At 39.3% G+C, this 16,597-nt stretch overlaps 1 long non-coding RNA gene across 1 annotated transcript in view; it reads right to left on the bottom strand.

Annotated features, from left to right (window-relative positions):
- LOC129149125 (uncharacterized) overlaps positions 1-16,374 on the bottom strand; it is a 132,635-nt gene extending 116,261 nt beyond the window's left edge. The window contains exons 1-3 of the long non-coding RNA XR_008556090.1: positions 16,353-16,374; positions 14,107-14,214; positions 11,375-11,517 (exon numbers count right to left, since the gene is read on the bottom strand). This is a non-coding gene — a long non-coding RNA (uncharacterized LOC129149125). The remainder of the gene's footprint in view (positions 1-11,374; positions 11,518-14,106; positions 14,215-16,352) is intronic.
- Positions 16,375-16,597: the final 223 nt, after the last annotated feature.

A 16,597-nucleotide genomic window follows, 5' to 3' on the forward strand; every position in this document is an offset into this window, starting at 1 on the left:
GCCACCCCACACCACAAGGGAACCCCCACCCTGGTCCGGGACACCTTTCAGGGCAAACCAGCCAGCCCCCACCCGTGCACCAGGCCTCTATCCTATCTTATCCTATCTAATAAAAAAATAATAATATGCAAATTGACCATCACTCCAACACACAAGATGGCTGGCCCCATGTGGACACAAGATGGCTGCCACAAGATGCCAAGCAGGCGAGGGCAGTTGGGAGGGACCAGGTCTTCAAGGGAGGGAAGTTGTGGGTGATCAGACCAGCAAGGGAGGGCAGTTGGAAGGGATCAGGCCTGCAAGGGAGAGCAGTTGGGGGCGATCAAGCCTGCAGGGGTGGGAAGTTAGGGGTGACCAGGCCGGCAGAGCAGGGAAGTTGGGGGCAACTGGGCCTGCAGAGAAGGGAAGTTGGGGGGGACCCAGGCCTGCAAGGGAGGGCAGTTGGGGGCAATCAAGCCTGCAGGGGAGGGCAGTTAGGGGTGACCAGGACAGCAGAGGACAGAAGTTGGGGGCAACTGGGCCTGCAGAGAAGGGCAGTTGGGGGGACCCAGGCTTGCAGGAGAGAGCAGTTGGGGGGGACCAGGACTGCAGGGGAGGGCAGTTAGGGGTGACAAGGCCTGCAGGGCAGGGCAGTTAGGGGTGACCAGGCCTGCAAGGGAGGGCAGTTAGGGGCAATCGGGCTGGCAAGGGAGTGGTTAGGGGGTGATCAAGCTGGCAGGCAGAAGCGGTTAGGGGCAATCAGTAAGGCAGGCATGTGAGAAGTTGGGAGCCAGCAGTCCTGGATTGTGAGCGGGATGTCCGACTGCCCATTTAGGCCCGATCCCACTGAGGCTCGGTGCACGAAATTCATGCATGGGGCGTCGTGTCCCTCAGCCCAGCCTGCACCCTCTCCAATATGGGACCCCCCCCCCCAGGGGATGTGCGACTGCCGGTTTAGGCCCAATCTAAATTGGCATTCGGACATCCCTCTCGCAATTCAGGACTGCTGGCTCCTAATCGCTCACGTGCCTGTCTGCCTGATTGCTCCAACCACTCTGCCTGCCAGAGTGATCGCCCCCAAATGCCTCCCCCCGCTGGCCTGCTCACCCACAACTGCACCCCCTGCTGGCCTGCTTACCCCCAACTTCCACCCCCCCGCTGGCCTGCTCACCCCCAACTGCATCCCTGCTGGCCTGCTTGCCCACAACTGCCCCCCCCCTGCTCGCCTGATCACCCCCAACTGCCCTCCCCTGCCGGCCTGATCATCCCTAACCACCTCTGCCTCAGCCCCGCCACCATAGCTTTGTCCGGAAGGACATCTGGAAGGTCTCCTGGTCTAATTAGCATGTTACCCTTTTATTAGTATAGATACTTGCACTACCAGTGAAGTGGTATAGTGCTTACAAGTAGAGTTGGGTTAATTTTAACTATATATATATAGAGTGTCCCTAAAACATGTATACACACACTTTAAATAATTATATAGGTAGTATTTATTAAAATACATTTCATTTTCAAAGTTGAGCTATCAGCTGTTACAGTGTATATACATTTATTCTGAACACCCTGTATAATGCATACTCCAGGGCAATTATAAAATGGTTAAAAATGTGATCAATATGCTAAGAAAAGAAATAAAATAAAATAATATAAATGCTCAATTAAAACCACAGAGGCAGAAAAATGATGGTCAAAAAATCTGAACAAAGAACAATTTGCTATTAACATAGCAAATAGAATGTTAATGTCAATAGTCTAAATGCATTAATTAAAATAGCTTAACAGTGAATAAAAAAACAAGACTGCCCTAGCCAGTTTGGTTCAATGGATAGAGTGTCAGCTTGTGGACTGAAGGGTCCCGGGTTCGATTCCAGGTCAAGGGCACGTACCTCAGTTGCAGGCTCCTCCCCAGCCTGGGCCCTGGCCAGGGCTCGTACAGAAGGCAACCAATTGATGTGTTTCTCTCCCATCAATATTTCTCTCTGTCTTTTTCTCTCTCTACCACTCTAAAAAATCAAAGGAAAAATATCCTCAGGTGAAGATTAAAAACAAAAGCAAACAAACAAACAAACAAAAAAACTACAAAACAAAACCCATCATACTCTAAGATCTGGAACATAGCAAGGATGTCCCTTCTTTTTTATTGTTAACACTATTACAGATGTCCTCCATTTCCTACACCCAACCCCCACCCCACCCCAGGCCTTCATCACACTATTGTCTGTGTCCATTGGCTATGCATATATTTTCTTTGGTTAATATCATACTGGAAGTCCTAGACAATGCAATCCTATATAATAAAGAGGTAATATGCAAATTGATCCTCACACCCTCGCACAAGATGGCCACCCCCATGTGGTCAAAGATGGCCACCCCATGTGGCCAAAGATTGCTGCCACAAGATGGCTGGTAGGCTGGTAGGGGAGGGTAGTTTTGGATGATCAGGCCAACAGGGAAGGGCAGTTTGGGGTGACCAGGCTGGCAGGGGAGTGGTTATGGGGTGATCGGGCCAGCAGGCAGGTGAGCAGTTGGGATCCAGCAGTCCTGGATTGTGAGAGGGATGTCCAACTGCTGGTTTAGGCCTGATCCCAGTCGGACATCCCCCAAAGGGTCCCGATTGGAAAGGGTGCAGGCTGGGCTGAGGGACCCCCCTCCCCAGTGCACGAATTTCATGCACCAGGCCTCTAGTAAAAGAATAAAAGGAAATAAAAAGTATACAGAGTGGGAAAGAAGAAATAAAAATGTCTTTGTAGCCCAACCAGTGTGGTTCAGTGGTTGAGCATTGACCTATGAACCAGAAGGTCACAGTTAGATTCCCTGTCAGGTCACATACCTGGGTTGAGGGCTCAATCCCCAGTAGGGGCATGCAGGAGGCTGCCAATAAATGATTCTCTCTCATCATTGATCTTTCTATCTATCTCTCCCTCTCCCTTCCTCTCTGAAATCAATAAAAATATTTTTTTTAAAACTGCCTTTGTTCACAGATTATATGATTCCCTATATTGAAAAGGTGAATTTTAAAAAAAATTCTGGTAGTAAGTGATTTTAACAAGTTTGCAGAATATCAGATTAATATGTGAAAGTCAATCACTTTCCTATACAAGCAGTCTTCGGGTTACATTAGACTCGATGTACATTGTTTCGTGGTTACATCACCATCTCCCTTTTATTAAAAAAAAAAATTCCATCATTTTGACATATGTGCATATGTGCTTTATGTTTTATTTATTTATTTATTTATTTATTTAAAAATATATTTTATTGATTTTTTACAGAGAGGAAGAGAGAGGGATAGAGAGTTAGAAACATCGATGAGAGAGAAACATCGATCAGCTGCCTCTTGCACACCCCCTACTGGGGATGTGCCCGCAACCAAGGTACATGCCCTTGACCAGAATCGAACCTGGGACCTTTGAGTCCGCAGGCCGACGCTCTATCCACTGAGCCAAACCGGTTTCGGCAATGTTTTATTTATTTACCACAAGTAAAGGTCAGGAATTGTTATATTTATTTAAATTTTTTTTGCTGTTTCACTTCATTACTGCTGTGTATGTGCTCCATGTGAGTGACGTAGGTGCTTATGTAGGTGGGTTCTGACTTATGGCGAAAATCGTGTTACATCGAGCTGTAGGAATGGATCTCCAACGTAACCCGAAGGAACTACTGTATATCAGAAGTGAACAAGTTGAATTTGAAATGAGAAAAAATGCTATTTGTATTAAGGACTCAAAAAATGAAATAGATATAAATCTAACAAAATGTGTGAAAGAATACTCCAGGAACATGGTTACAGTAAGGTTGAAGGATACCAGGTTGATATACAAATTTCAATTGCTTTCCAACAGACCAACAATGAATAAGTGGGATTTGAAATTAAAAACATAATGCCATTTATATTAGTACCCACAAACATAAAATATTTAGATATAAGTTTATCAATGTAGATACAAGATCAATATCAGGAAAAATATAAATTTTTGATGAACAAAATCAAAGAAGGACTAACTAAATGAAGAAGTTTCATGTTCAGGAATAGGAAGATCCAATTTTTGTCAAGATGTTAATTATTCCCAAATTTATATATAGATTTGATGAGATTCCAAACACAATACCAGCAACTTATTTTGTGGATATCAACAAACTGATTGTAGTGTTTATGTGTAAAGCTAGAGGACCCAAAGTAGCCAACACAATATCAAAAGGGAACAATACTGGGAAACTGATGCTACCCAACTTCGAGTTTTACTGTAAGTCTACAATAATCAATATAAAGGGGTATTGGTGAAAGAACAACCAAATAGGATCAGTGGAACAGAATACTGACCACAGAAATAGACACACATAAATATAATTTACTGGTCAGAGGAGCAAAAGTAATACATTATAGAAAGGATAGTCTTCTAAAAAAAACATTAGGGAATTGTAAACTGAAATAATGAGATACCACTCTATTAGAATGGCCCAAATCCAAACCCTTGATAATAAGAAATACTGTGCTCATATGAAGCAAAAATAAATCTCATCATCTCTGGTTAGAATGCAAAATGGTATAGTCATTTTGAAAGATAGTTTGACAGTTTCTTACAAAATTAAACATATTTTACCATATGTTTCAGCAACCACACTCCTTGGTATTTACTAAAGGAAATGCACAAAAACCTGTATCTGGATATTTAGAGCAGCTTTACTTACAACTGCTAAAGCTTGGAAGCAACCAAGATGCCCTTCCATAGGTGGATGGTAAATAAACTGGGATATGCAGACAGTAAAATATTATTCCATGATAAAAAAGAAATGAACTATCAAAGATATGGAACAGTCTTAAAAGCATATAGCTAAGTGAAAGAAGCCAATGTAAAATGGCTACATACTATAACATTCCAACTACGATATTTTAGAAAAGGCAAGTCTATGGAGATAATCAAGAGTAGTGGTTGCCAGGGTTTAGAGTGGAAGGAATAAATAAGCAGAGCATGGAGGATTTTTAGAGTAGTGAAGCCATTTTATATGATAATAAAATGGTAGGTACATGTCATGTACTGGTACATTTGGCAAAACTCATAGTATGTGCAACAGCAGGAGTGAACCCTAATAGAAACTATGAGATTTGTGTGTTAATGATGTGTCAGTGTAGGTTGATCAATTGTAAGAAATACATCACTCTAGTTTGGAATGCTGATAGTGGGGGAGACTGTGTATGTCTGGGAGAAGGAGTTATATGACAACTCTCTATACTTTCTACTCTATTTTGCTGTGAACCTAAATTGCCTTAAAATATAAAGTGTATTAAAAAACCTCAAACCTCTGGTTCCTGTTATGACTCAGAGGAAACTGGGTTCTGCAAATAAGCATGACTCTTTTGCAGATACCCTTTTATTAGTGGTTCACTATTCAATTTATATACCTGATATTAAGATATTTTCTGTCCTCTTACCCACAAGCCATTAGTAAAAATAAATGAGTATCCCTTAGTTTGGTTAAAAAGCTCAGTTCAGGATTGTTGGGGATATGGTAAGGATTGGGTAAAGCACAGAAGCCTCATAATACCAAGCTTTGTGTTGAAGAACTGCAGTCTTAGATAAGTCTAAGATCTGATTTGAAAGAAAACTATAAAAAATGATAGAGGATTTACTGTAAATATGATTTCCTTTCTAATAACCTTTCAGGGCAAAAGCAAAAAAGTCCACAACACGCAAAATAAATTGGCTACCATAAGAAACTTTGATAAATTATTTTAAACTGTGGTAGACAGTACCACTATCAAAATTTTGCTGCTAAATAACTATATAAGTAGTGCTTAAACCTTGGTAACTCTTAATAGCCAGTAGGGGAAATGGCTGCTCTTCATGGTGGGAATCTGTTCCTAGGCTTTATACCTCCATGCTTCTTCTGCTGTATGCATACTATGCAATGATAACTTCTCAGTTAGAAAAGATTGCTTAGGTGCTCTAAATATGAGAGGAGGAGTTTGAGGACAGAAAGGGAGAAATGGCTGCTCATCACACATTAATGACTTATTACCTGGTGAAGAAGTTCCTTGGTCTGGAATCCTTGGTATATAAACCATTGGAATCACATTGTATGCAAAATAGAGTTTATATGATCATTTTAAAGGAGTCTATAGTTTTCATCAGATTTTCAAAGGGGTTGGGATTTGTAATTATTAAACGCTTAAAAAGCCATCTTCTATTCAATGTCATAGGTGGATGGTCACTGAAAAAGCCTATTAAATGAAACTATTATATTGGTACTAGAGGCCTGGTATACAAAATTCGGGCACTAGGAAAGGGGGGGTCCCTCAGCCTGGCCTGTGCCCTCTTACAGTCCAGGAGCCCTCAGGGGATGACCTAAGCCATAAGTTGGACATCCTTAGTGCTGCCGTGGAGGCAGGAGAGACTCCCACCACCACTGCTGCGCTTGCCAGCCATGATGAGCCCGGCTTCTGGCTGAGTGGTGCTCCCTCTGCGGGAATGCGCTGACAACCAGGGGGCAGCTCCTGAGTCGAGCGTCTGCCCCCTGATGGTCAGTGCGTGTCATTGCAACCAGTTGTTCCACCCTTTGATCGATTTGCATATTAGCCTTTTAATATATATGATACCCAGTAATAGCATCTAGAACTCTGAAAACTAAGACCGTTTCCCAAGTGCCCAATTTACAATCTGAAAGTAAAACTTACTTTGGTAAATTTGCTACAGCCTGTCTGCAAATATCAGTTGTAGTCATCCAAACCTGATATTAACCTTTTGCACTCGGATGTCGAGTGTGACTTGACACGGTTAGCATTAGAATAAAGGAATCGAGAAAAAAGCAAGCAAGTGCAAAGGGTTAATTATCAGAGCTAAATCTTCATCCCCAGAGCTTGAATAAGGATAGAGATGAGGAAGGGTGGCATGCTTTCTTTTCAGAAGTGTCTATAGCTATCCTGGTACTCTGTGCTAGCCTTAGATATGAGATAAATACACCACAGCCAGTCATAAGTGAAATGTAATTTAAGAGGTATTTGAAAGTGTCCACAAATATTTTTCTCTCCTGTTAATGCATCATCCTATACAATAAAAGGCTAATATACAAATAGACCGAATGGCAGAACAACTGAACAACTGGTCGCTATGACATGCGCTGACCACCAGGTGGTTCATGCGGAACATGGTAGGCACTGGCAGCAGGCAGCAGGGCACGGAACATGGCGGGCGTCGGCCATGGCAGGATGGTGGAACAGGTGAGTGGGGGTCCCAGACCAAGGTGGGGCCCTGGTCGCTGTCATCAGGGCGAGCCTCTGGTGGTTACTGAAAATTCTTTGCTCCCGCATGCCACAATCCCACCCAGTGCTTGCACCTGCTGCCGGCACTGGCCCCGCTTGCACCCACTGCCAGCAGCAGAGCTGCTGCTTGCACCTGCTTGCGCTAGGCGCCATCCCTGATTGCTCATCGCCATCAGTGGGTGTGAGCGGCAGCTGCCAGCCCTGATCACCCCTGAGGGCATCTCAACCTCCCCCTACTCCTGAGGGGTGATCGGGACAGCAGCCACCACTCGTACCCGCTGAAGACACCGGCCCCACTCACACCCGCTTCTGGCATCGGTCCTAATAGCTCTGTGCCATCAGCGGGTGCCAGCAGGGCCAGTGCTGTCAGTGTATGACAGAAGCGGCAGAGGGAGCAGTGCTGCTGTCAGACAGGGGATCAGGGGCTGCGGCAAGAAAGGCCAGGCAGGGGCATGGAGGATGGGCCAAGACCTGCCCCTGTGCCCATTGCAGCCTCGCGGCCCACAGTTCCTTTCGAGGTGCACGAATTCATGCACTGGGCCCCTAGTATTTCACAAATGATGATTTATATCCAAGCTCTTCCAAAATGTATGTATATATTTTACTATTATAGATAATACGCTCTAATGATTACTTGTTCCCTTTCCAGATATTCTGATACCTACTATTTTTAACTTATTTTTAATTTGAAGGTCTTCTGCTCATTCACAAGTCTTTTGCACAATGATAAATTCAATATTGATATAATCACTATAGTGTAATGATTTTCCTATAAAATACATCCTGCATAGCCAATGATTTTGGCAATGTTAATACATGTCAGAACTGAAAGGACAGGACCTTACATGCTCATTACTATGGTCTTTACTAATTTTATAATTTTCAAGCTCCCCAATTTAATTTATCATATCCATACCAACAAATATTTCCTGAATAAAAATATCCTCTAATGAAAACGTCCTAAGCTAAGGTACACTGTGCTTTATGTTATTAAAACCCATACACAGACAGATCTAACCATCTTCTAAACTTGTTATATCTAGGAAAGTCCATAAAGAGTAATAATATGTTGGTGCTGCTGACAGTGTAGCCACTCTCGAATAATAACAAAAATTTAATTGATAGTGAGATAAAAATAAGTAGAACAATGATAAAATGAATTTTACATTTATTTTATACTTTAACAATCCCCAAATATTTATTATTGATTTTTATTTTTTGTTACAATACACCTCTCAAGCATACATTTCTGTATTTCTAATTTATTTGAATTTTTAAAAAAAATCAGAGAAATAAAGAAGACCAATTTAAAGAAATAAAGAAAACTTTAGAAATCTTAAAGGTCAAGTGGCTTGTTTAAGGTCACAATAGGTTTGGTGGTATAATCAAGACTAAAAGCCAGGTCTCCAAACTCCCACCTTATATTCTTTTAATGGATTCAAGATACTTCACTTGTTAAATTTAAATCATACTTTCTATTTTGTATTACAACCTAGAAAATGCCTATATTAAAAAACTAATCACAACCAATATAATGTTATATTTCAATTATAACTTAATAAATAAGTTTTAAAAAAACACCCTGTGATTAAATCCACAACAACCTGAGTTTTGACTGGAACCTTCGTTGACTTCAGAGAGAACCTAAGAGTTTTTGGAAGGCTGAAGATCTGGCTAGAAATGCAACTTGGATCCTACAGACTCCTCTATCTACATGATTTAAAGGAGACATATATACTATTATTTGTAATACTTTAAACAATAAACAAATAAAAATTGAAGTTTAATAATAATTTTTCTAAACACTGGCAATTTCCATACCACAGTATTCCTTTAAAGTCCATTTTTGAGTCCCAAAGTGCACTCCAACTTCAATTACATGAGTAATGAATAATGTGTTTATGCATAATATCTTAGATATGCTAAAATAACAGCTACCTTAAAAGATAACGTGTTCTCAATTTCAACAGTGCTAGCCTGCTCTAGCTTTTTCCTCCAAATTAACTGAGTAAAATGTTTCCAGTAAGTCAAATTGGTACAATGATTTTTGGTTTTCTGTTCAGATAACAGAAATCTTTCACTGTTCTAATAATGTTGTAACTTACTATGAGTCAGAGACTAAATCGAAGCTAGGATACCAATAAAGAACCAAACAGACTGTCAAATTACAGCGGAAAGGCTGGGGAGTGTTGGGGAGGGGGGGAAAGAGATCAACCAAAGACTTGTATGCATGCATATAAGCACAACCAATGGACACAAGACACTAGGGGGGTGGGATCGGGGCATGCAACAGGGGGTAGGGGAGGCTGGGGGAAGGTCAATGGGGGAAAAAAAGGAGATATATGTACTACTATATATAATACTTTAAACAATAAAAAAAGAAAAGGTCTTTTATCTTACATTTTATCGGAAAATTAAAAGCATTGAGGTCAGATGACTATAATTCATTCCCGTTTATTTGAAATTACTTTCTTCTCTTACAATTACTGTTATAAGAATATGCCAATATCAACAAAGAAAAGTTAATTAAGAGTGGCAACCTGCAATTTTCTGTTTATAAGGTCAATTTTATAGCAAATTGAGAAGGGGAATATTAAAGTAATTATTTTGTCACTTAAAATTTTTTTGCTAAGCAAGCATCTATTCTCTGCAAGATACTGTGTTGAGTGTTGTCAGTGATATAAAGATAAATGAAATATTACCCCTTACTTACAAACTAGTTACAATTTTACAGAGAAAACATAAAACACACATATACACCTCCCCAAAAAATAAGCCAGAAAGTGCTTCAAGAAGTAAAGGAAATGTTATGTGAGCACAAGGGAGGAAGACATTTCTTCTTGTGCGAGTACTATTTTCAGTAGTTTGCAAATGCAAAATCTGAAAATTAAAAGTAATTACTCAGAAAAAAAAAATAGCAATAGAAGCTGAGAAAAACGTGAAATTTCCAAAATCAGGAACCAAGGTTTTCTTCCCTCAACTGCCAAATGATAGTGATTTTAGAGTGTTAAAGTTTTCAGACATTAAAAATTATGAAAGTTAGAATTAAAACATGAACTGAAAAAACTTGGAATTTATTCTTCATTGAAATGTCTCTACATAAAAATAATCTTATTGAGATAATTTAAATTATCTTTGTAATAAATTCTCACCTATATTGGCCTGTATAGCTCTATCATTTCAACCTAATGTGAGGGAAATCTTAATGTGAAGCTATTTTATGGATGGGGAATTAAAAGAAGCTACTATAATTCTGTAGTGGTAATGTATTATTTCCATCTACATATTACCTAATCCATTTTACTTAACACAACAAAATATGCTAAACCATCTTTACTAATCATTATCTAAAAGAAAACACTGCAATAAAGCAAATCTTTGTAGTAATTAATTATCTATAATTATAATCATCTATAATTTTAAAATATTAAGCACAGTCAATCTTTCCTAAAGTGCTTTTCTGTATAATGCTAATAAACACATCTGCTAAAAGAAGACTTTGAATCTTTTCCTTCCTCTTAAATCATCAATAAAGAAATTAAAATAATAAAAGAAAACAAAAGAAAAATATCTATTAATGTGAAAGGCAAGCGATGCAGGCAGGCCAACCCTTTTTTAATCAAAAGTTAACTGTATTTTAATGTCATTAAGTTATGATTGATAATAAAATTAATTTAATTAATACATTTAAATCCCCCTTTCATTGCATTTCTCTGTACAAAGCATTTTCTTCAGTTAGCATTGACTACTTCCAACAGAAGAATGTAACTCATATGTTAGTTAATGTGCTTTACTGTCATTATTTTGGAATGTTCAGTTGCTTCCAATGATCAATATTAATTCTAATCCAAAATCACAAATTAATAAATTAATTAAATATAACTAAAACATTAATTTTAATATTCATATAATGAAGGCTAATAAAATCAAGAAAATCATACTTAGAATGTTTAATAAAACATGTTATGATCTTAAAGTTATAGATTCCAGGTTAAACTTTTTAATATTGAACATCTGCTGTAAAAAAAACCTGCAAAATAATATGTTTTTATGTATTTTGTGTGGAATAAGAGCAGCTGAGTCTGAAGAGATTAAATGTGATGTGCAGAACTAAGATGTTTCAAAACATCTTACCTTCTACCCACACACGAACTTCAGTGGGAGAGGATGTCACTGTGGGTTCTCCATGAAAAAGATGAAAGGATTGCGCCATGTCTCAGAATGGATGGAGAGAATCTTCTGGTGGTTAATATTTAAGGCATAGATGATCTAAGTATCTAAGAATGAAATAACAGAATGTAATTGGGTTCATGCCTTATATATTCATACAGGCTGCATTATCTATACTAATAAAAGCATAATATGCTAATTAGACCAGACAACCTTCCAGATGTCATTCCGGAGGTCCTTCTGGACGAAGCTGCAGTGGCGAGGGCGAGGTAGAGGCAATTAGGGGCAATCAGGCAGGCATGCAGAATGGTTAGGGGCGATCAGGTAAGCAGGCGAGTAGTTAGGGGCAATCAGGCAGGCAGGTGAGTGGTTAGGAGTGATGAGGCAGGCAAGCAGAGTGGTTAGGGCGATCAGGCAGGCAAGCATGTAGTTAGGGGTGATCAGGCCAGCAGGCAGAGGGGTTAGGGGCAATCAAGCAGTCAGGCAGAGTGGTTAGGGGCCATCAGGAAGGCAGGCGAGTGGTTGGGGGCGATGAAGCAGGAAGGCAGAGTGGTTAGGGGCGATCAGGCAGCAGGCAGGCAGTTAGGAGCCAGCAGTCCCAGATTGCGAGAGGGATGTCCGATTGCCTAAACCGGCAGTCAGACATCCCCTGAGGGGTCCCGGATTGCAAGAGGGTGCAGGCTGGACTGAGGGACTCTCACTCCCCTTGGACTAATTTCATGCATTTGGGCCTCTAGCATTAGCATATGCCCCCAGGTTGAGAGTTTAGGGTAAAACAGTCTACTGTTAATTAATATTTATTGTGTATTTTTTAGTAAAATACAAAAATTCAACTATAAATATGAAATACTGATATATGCTATAATGTGGATGAACCTTGAAAACATTATGCTAAGTGAGATAATCCAGACACACAAGGTTGCACAATATGAGTTCATTATTTGAAATATCCAGAATAGGTAAATTCATAGACACAGAAAGATTAGTGGTTGCCAGGAGCTATGTGGAGGCAGGGAAGAGGGACTATTTAATGGGTGCAGGGTTCCCTTCGGGAGTGATGAAAATGTTTTGGAAATAGATATAAGTGATGGTTGCACAACATAATGAACGTACTAAAAACCTCTGAATTGCACACTTTAAAATGGTTAATTTTATGTTATATTAATTTACATCAATAAAATACATTTTAAAAGGCAAAAAATAAAACCCACTTATATAAATTAGACACAACTTCTATCCTACTGGAATTGTGAATCTATTAAGAAGGATCAAAAGCAACTAAACAGCATTCTTTTTTTCTCAGACTTTATTTAAAAAGAAGCTTCTAGAAACCCCAAAGACAACAGGGGAGACAAAAACAGTAACAACAGAAGAAATTTTAGCCTCTGACACTTGAACTATAGCAAACAGTAAATACAACCTAATCCCTAGCCAGATAAACATAAAACCTCACACTAAAGGCCTACATACCTCATGAACAGCATTCTTGATTAGCTTAAGACAAAAACCATATAGAGAAAGTGCTAAGGAGCTTACGCTTAATTGCAAGGAAAAGAGACAGCTTCATGCAGCAGGTGACATCTGTGTCAAGACAAAGGAGACTAAAAAGAAAAGAAGCTTGTAAAAAAAAAGTAATATTTGCCCAACCTACATCAGAAGAGTTTTGTGAGATTCATGGAGAAAAAAAATGAGAAAGATAACATTTTCAAAAATGTAAAACATTCATTAAGGAAATGTGAATCATTATTAGTTCGGTAGTTTTGAAGCTCCAATTTGTTGAAGTTAGCAGTATTCCTACTTGTATTGCTCAGCTCTTGAAACCCATAAGAGGGAAAATACAAAAGATATATTAATGACAATTTAAAAAGTAAGATTGTGATAACACAGATGCTCTCAGAATCAACTGTTTTCCCTTTCAATGTACCCTCTTATAAACTAATTTTACATGTAGAAACATTTTACAAATGTAAATCATTAATGTTCACTTTGAACAAATGGTCTAAATTCATAGCCAAAGCCCTTCCTGAGAAAACACACACACACACACAAACACACACACACACACACACACACACACACACAACTTGAATATAAGTCTCTCTCATTCTAAATATCAAATTAGAGAGTGGTGCTGCCTCATTACTCAGCCATTTAACTCAAGCCCTGTATTGGACAGCTACTTCTGGAAATACTATGGTATACTTTTACTAACCTTCATCTTGCCCCTCAAATACAATGGATTTGTTGTTCAATATCTTTTAAACTAAAGAAATGGCAAGCGGCTGACAGGCTTTCTGGAACAGCACTATCCAATAGAACTTCTTACAATGTTGGAATATTCTACATCTGCACTATTAGATACAATAGCTACTGGCACATATGGATATTGCTTGGAAACAATTTTTAATTTTTATTGATTGAAATTATATATATATATATATATATATATATATATATATATATATAGCCAGTGGCTACTAATTGGATAACAGATTTAGAATCACTAATCAAGTATTAGGGTTACATATTTCATGGACAAACTCAGACTAAAAACAAGGGCTTCTAGGGAAGCAAAGATCTGAAAGAATCCTGATGCTTACTGTCAGATTATCCAGAGTCTTAAAATTCATGATAAAAGTAGCAATAAGCCTACCTACACCAGCAAGTTCCTGGTCTTACTCTGATTTCCTCTTTACCTGAGGTATGAAGGTAGGAGAGGTTGTACAGGTTGGAGGGTGGATAAAAGAAAGGAGGTCTGGGTTGGCTCCAGTGGTGAAATGAACACTCAAGCTGTTTCAGTTACTCTGAAAAAAATAAAAATAAAAAATATTATTATTAAGACAGAAACAACAAAGTTCTGACATTCAGCAGAGAGTTTGCTAAAATAAAGAGGAACAAATTTTCATTCAAGGACATTTAACAAATAGGTAATATAAGCTTACTATGTGTGGAGCTAGAGAATTGCATTGATTAAAAGATGTGGTTGTGTTTTCTATGATTGTATAACATCACCCAATATCCTCTAATTTCATGAAAAAGATTTTTTGGTGGTCCGTGGTTTTCCTATTATTTTTGGCTATTTAATATTTACATTACTTTTTGAATATATCTGGATTTCTTCTTCTTTTTTCTCTTTCTTTGTTGTGTTTACTTTTGTTTGTTTTGGCCTTTCCAGCTTCCATTGCTTTCTTTCTTTACAGATAAGAGAAGTAGTATTGCCTATTTTCTCCTCTTGGAAATCCATATGACTACTTGTGTAAAATATTTACCAAAGTTTTTTTTATTTTTTTATTTCAGAGTTAAAAGCCTCCCCGCTTCCTCAAAACGGAAAGGAGGAAGGAAATGGAAAAAACAAATAATAAAAACAAATCATTGATGGAAGATAGTGGAATATTTCCCTTTTCAAAACTTCAGTCTGTTCTTAATGAACATTGACTAGCTTACTTCAGTTTATTCTTATGAATATTGACTAGCTGTGAAAATTTTCTTTCCAATCATATTCATTTATCTTAAAAATGCTTTGGTCTATAGCCTATGTAGGTAGATAAACTAGAAGCTGAAAAGGCCCTTAATTGTTAGCATTTTAATTAAGCTTAATGTATTTTATTTTATTTATTTTTAACATTTTATTTTTTTCCCATCACCATTTATCCTCTCTATGCCCTCTTAAACCTCAACTCATCCATCTCCTTCCACCCCTGCAATCACCATAGTGTCCATGGAAGCATAATGTATCACACAATCTCACTTGTATGTGGAATCTAATGAACAAAATAAACTGACAAACAAAACCTATCCAGAGACATGGAAGCACACAACAGACTGAAGATTTTCAGAGGGAAGTTTGGGGAGGGGTGGGAAGAGATCAATCAAAGAACACATATGCATATATGCATAACCCATGGACATAGACAATAGTGTGGTGAAGGCGGGGGCGGTGTTGGGGGTGGGTGGTATGGGGGGTGGGACTTGGGGGGGAGTGGGGAGGAGGGTGTTAATGGGGGAGACATCTGTAATACTTTCAATAATAAAGATAAATTTTTAAAAGTTTAATCTATTTTAAACCACAACCATAGAAATCTTGTTGTCCATATCCTAGACAATAAGTTGCTAGGATTTAAAACAAATGAAAAATTATTAATCATATAATTTTCTGAGCTCAGCATGATGGCTTTCTTTTCACGTAAGATAATATAAATAATGTTGAGGCGGATTATTACATCATAAAAGGAGAACCACTGACTCAGAATTAAATAAACTAGAGGTGACATATAAGTAAAAGATTAGAATTCGACGGTTAGAATAGTCGCCATAGAAATGGCGGAGAACCCGCGGTATCTGTGATTCCCAACAGCTAAAATTTTGTACGAAATTTTCCTCATGTTGAGCTAAAGTCAACCGTCTCTGTACTTGCGCCTCCACCCCCTTATTTTTCTCCTATTTCGGCCTCAAACTGCCCCAGAGTCTCTGAAGACGTTCAGCTGGGAGTCAATCTATGGCCCTTTCCCACCAAGTTGTCCGTTGGCCAAAGTAACCATCACTGCGCACCCGTTTTTTGTCCTCCGTTTCTTGTAGGATGGTTTCCCAGCCCTTTCCTGACACAAAGATCCTCCACTAGTTCTTTAGGACCTCCATCTACATTGTGGGGCTCAAAGCTGAGGTGTGGGAAGGAAGTAGCCTGATCCTCAGAGGCCAGGGACGGAGGGCCACCCAGTCACTCTCACAGTTTCCCCGCCCCTCCACCTTGGCCTATTCCCTTCCAAAGAACTCCTGTTCTCCTCTGACCTTCTCATGGCTTCGAGATTTCAAGCGGATTTTCCTCAGAACTGTAAACGCCTCCATCTACACACCAGAGGGCTACAACAAGTTACGTTTAAACCTGCCTCTTTCTCTACCCTCTCAGGCCCCACACCACGCAGATAGAATCCCCTTAGTTACCAACCCGGTGGTCGCATAGGGGAAGGATCTTTCCAGGTTGTTCCGAGCCCCTCGCGAAGATCATGGCTTCCCCACAGCGCCTGAGGCTTGTGGAGGAGCCAGAGGAGTCGCTGGCTGAGTGACGTAGCTCTTGACCAAACAGGTGCGAGGGTGGGGGTGGGGCGGTTGACAGGGGATCTGTTCTACACCCTTTAACAGACACTTAATAACTGTTGAGAAAATTTGTTTCTCTTGAGATACTGTCTAAAT

This window comes from Eptesicus fuscus, chromosome 1, assembly GCF_027574615.1.
Source record: "Eptesicus fuscus isolate TK198812 chromosome 1, DD_ASM_mEF_20220401, whole genome shotgun sequence".
NCBI classification, from domain to species: domain Eukaryota; kingdom Metazoa; phylum Chordata; class Mammalia; order Chiroptera; family Vespertilionidae; genus Eptesicus; species Eptesicus fuscus.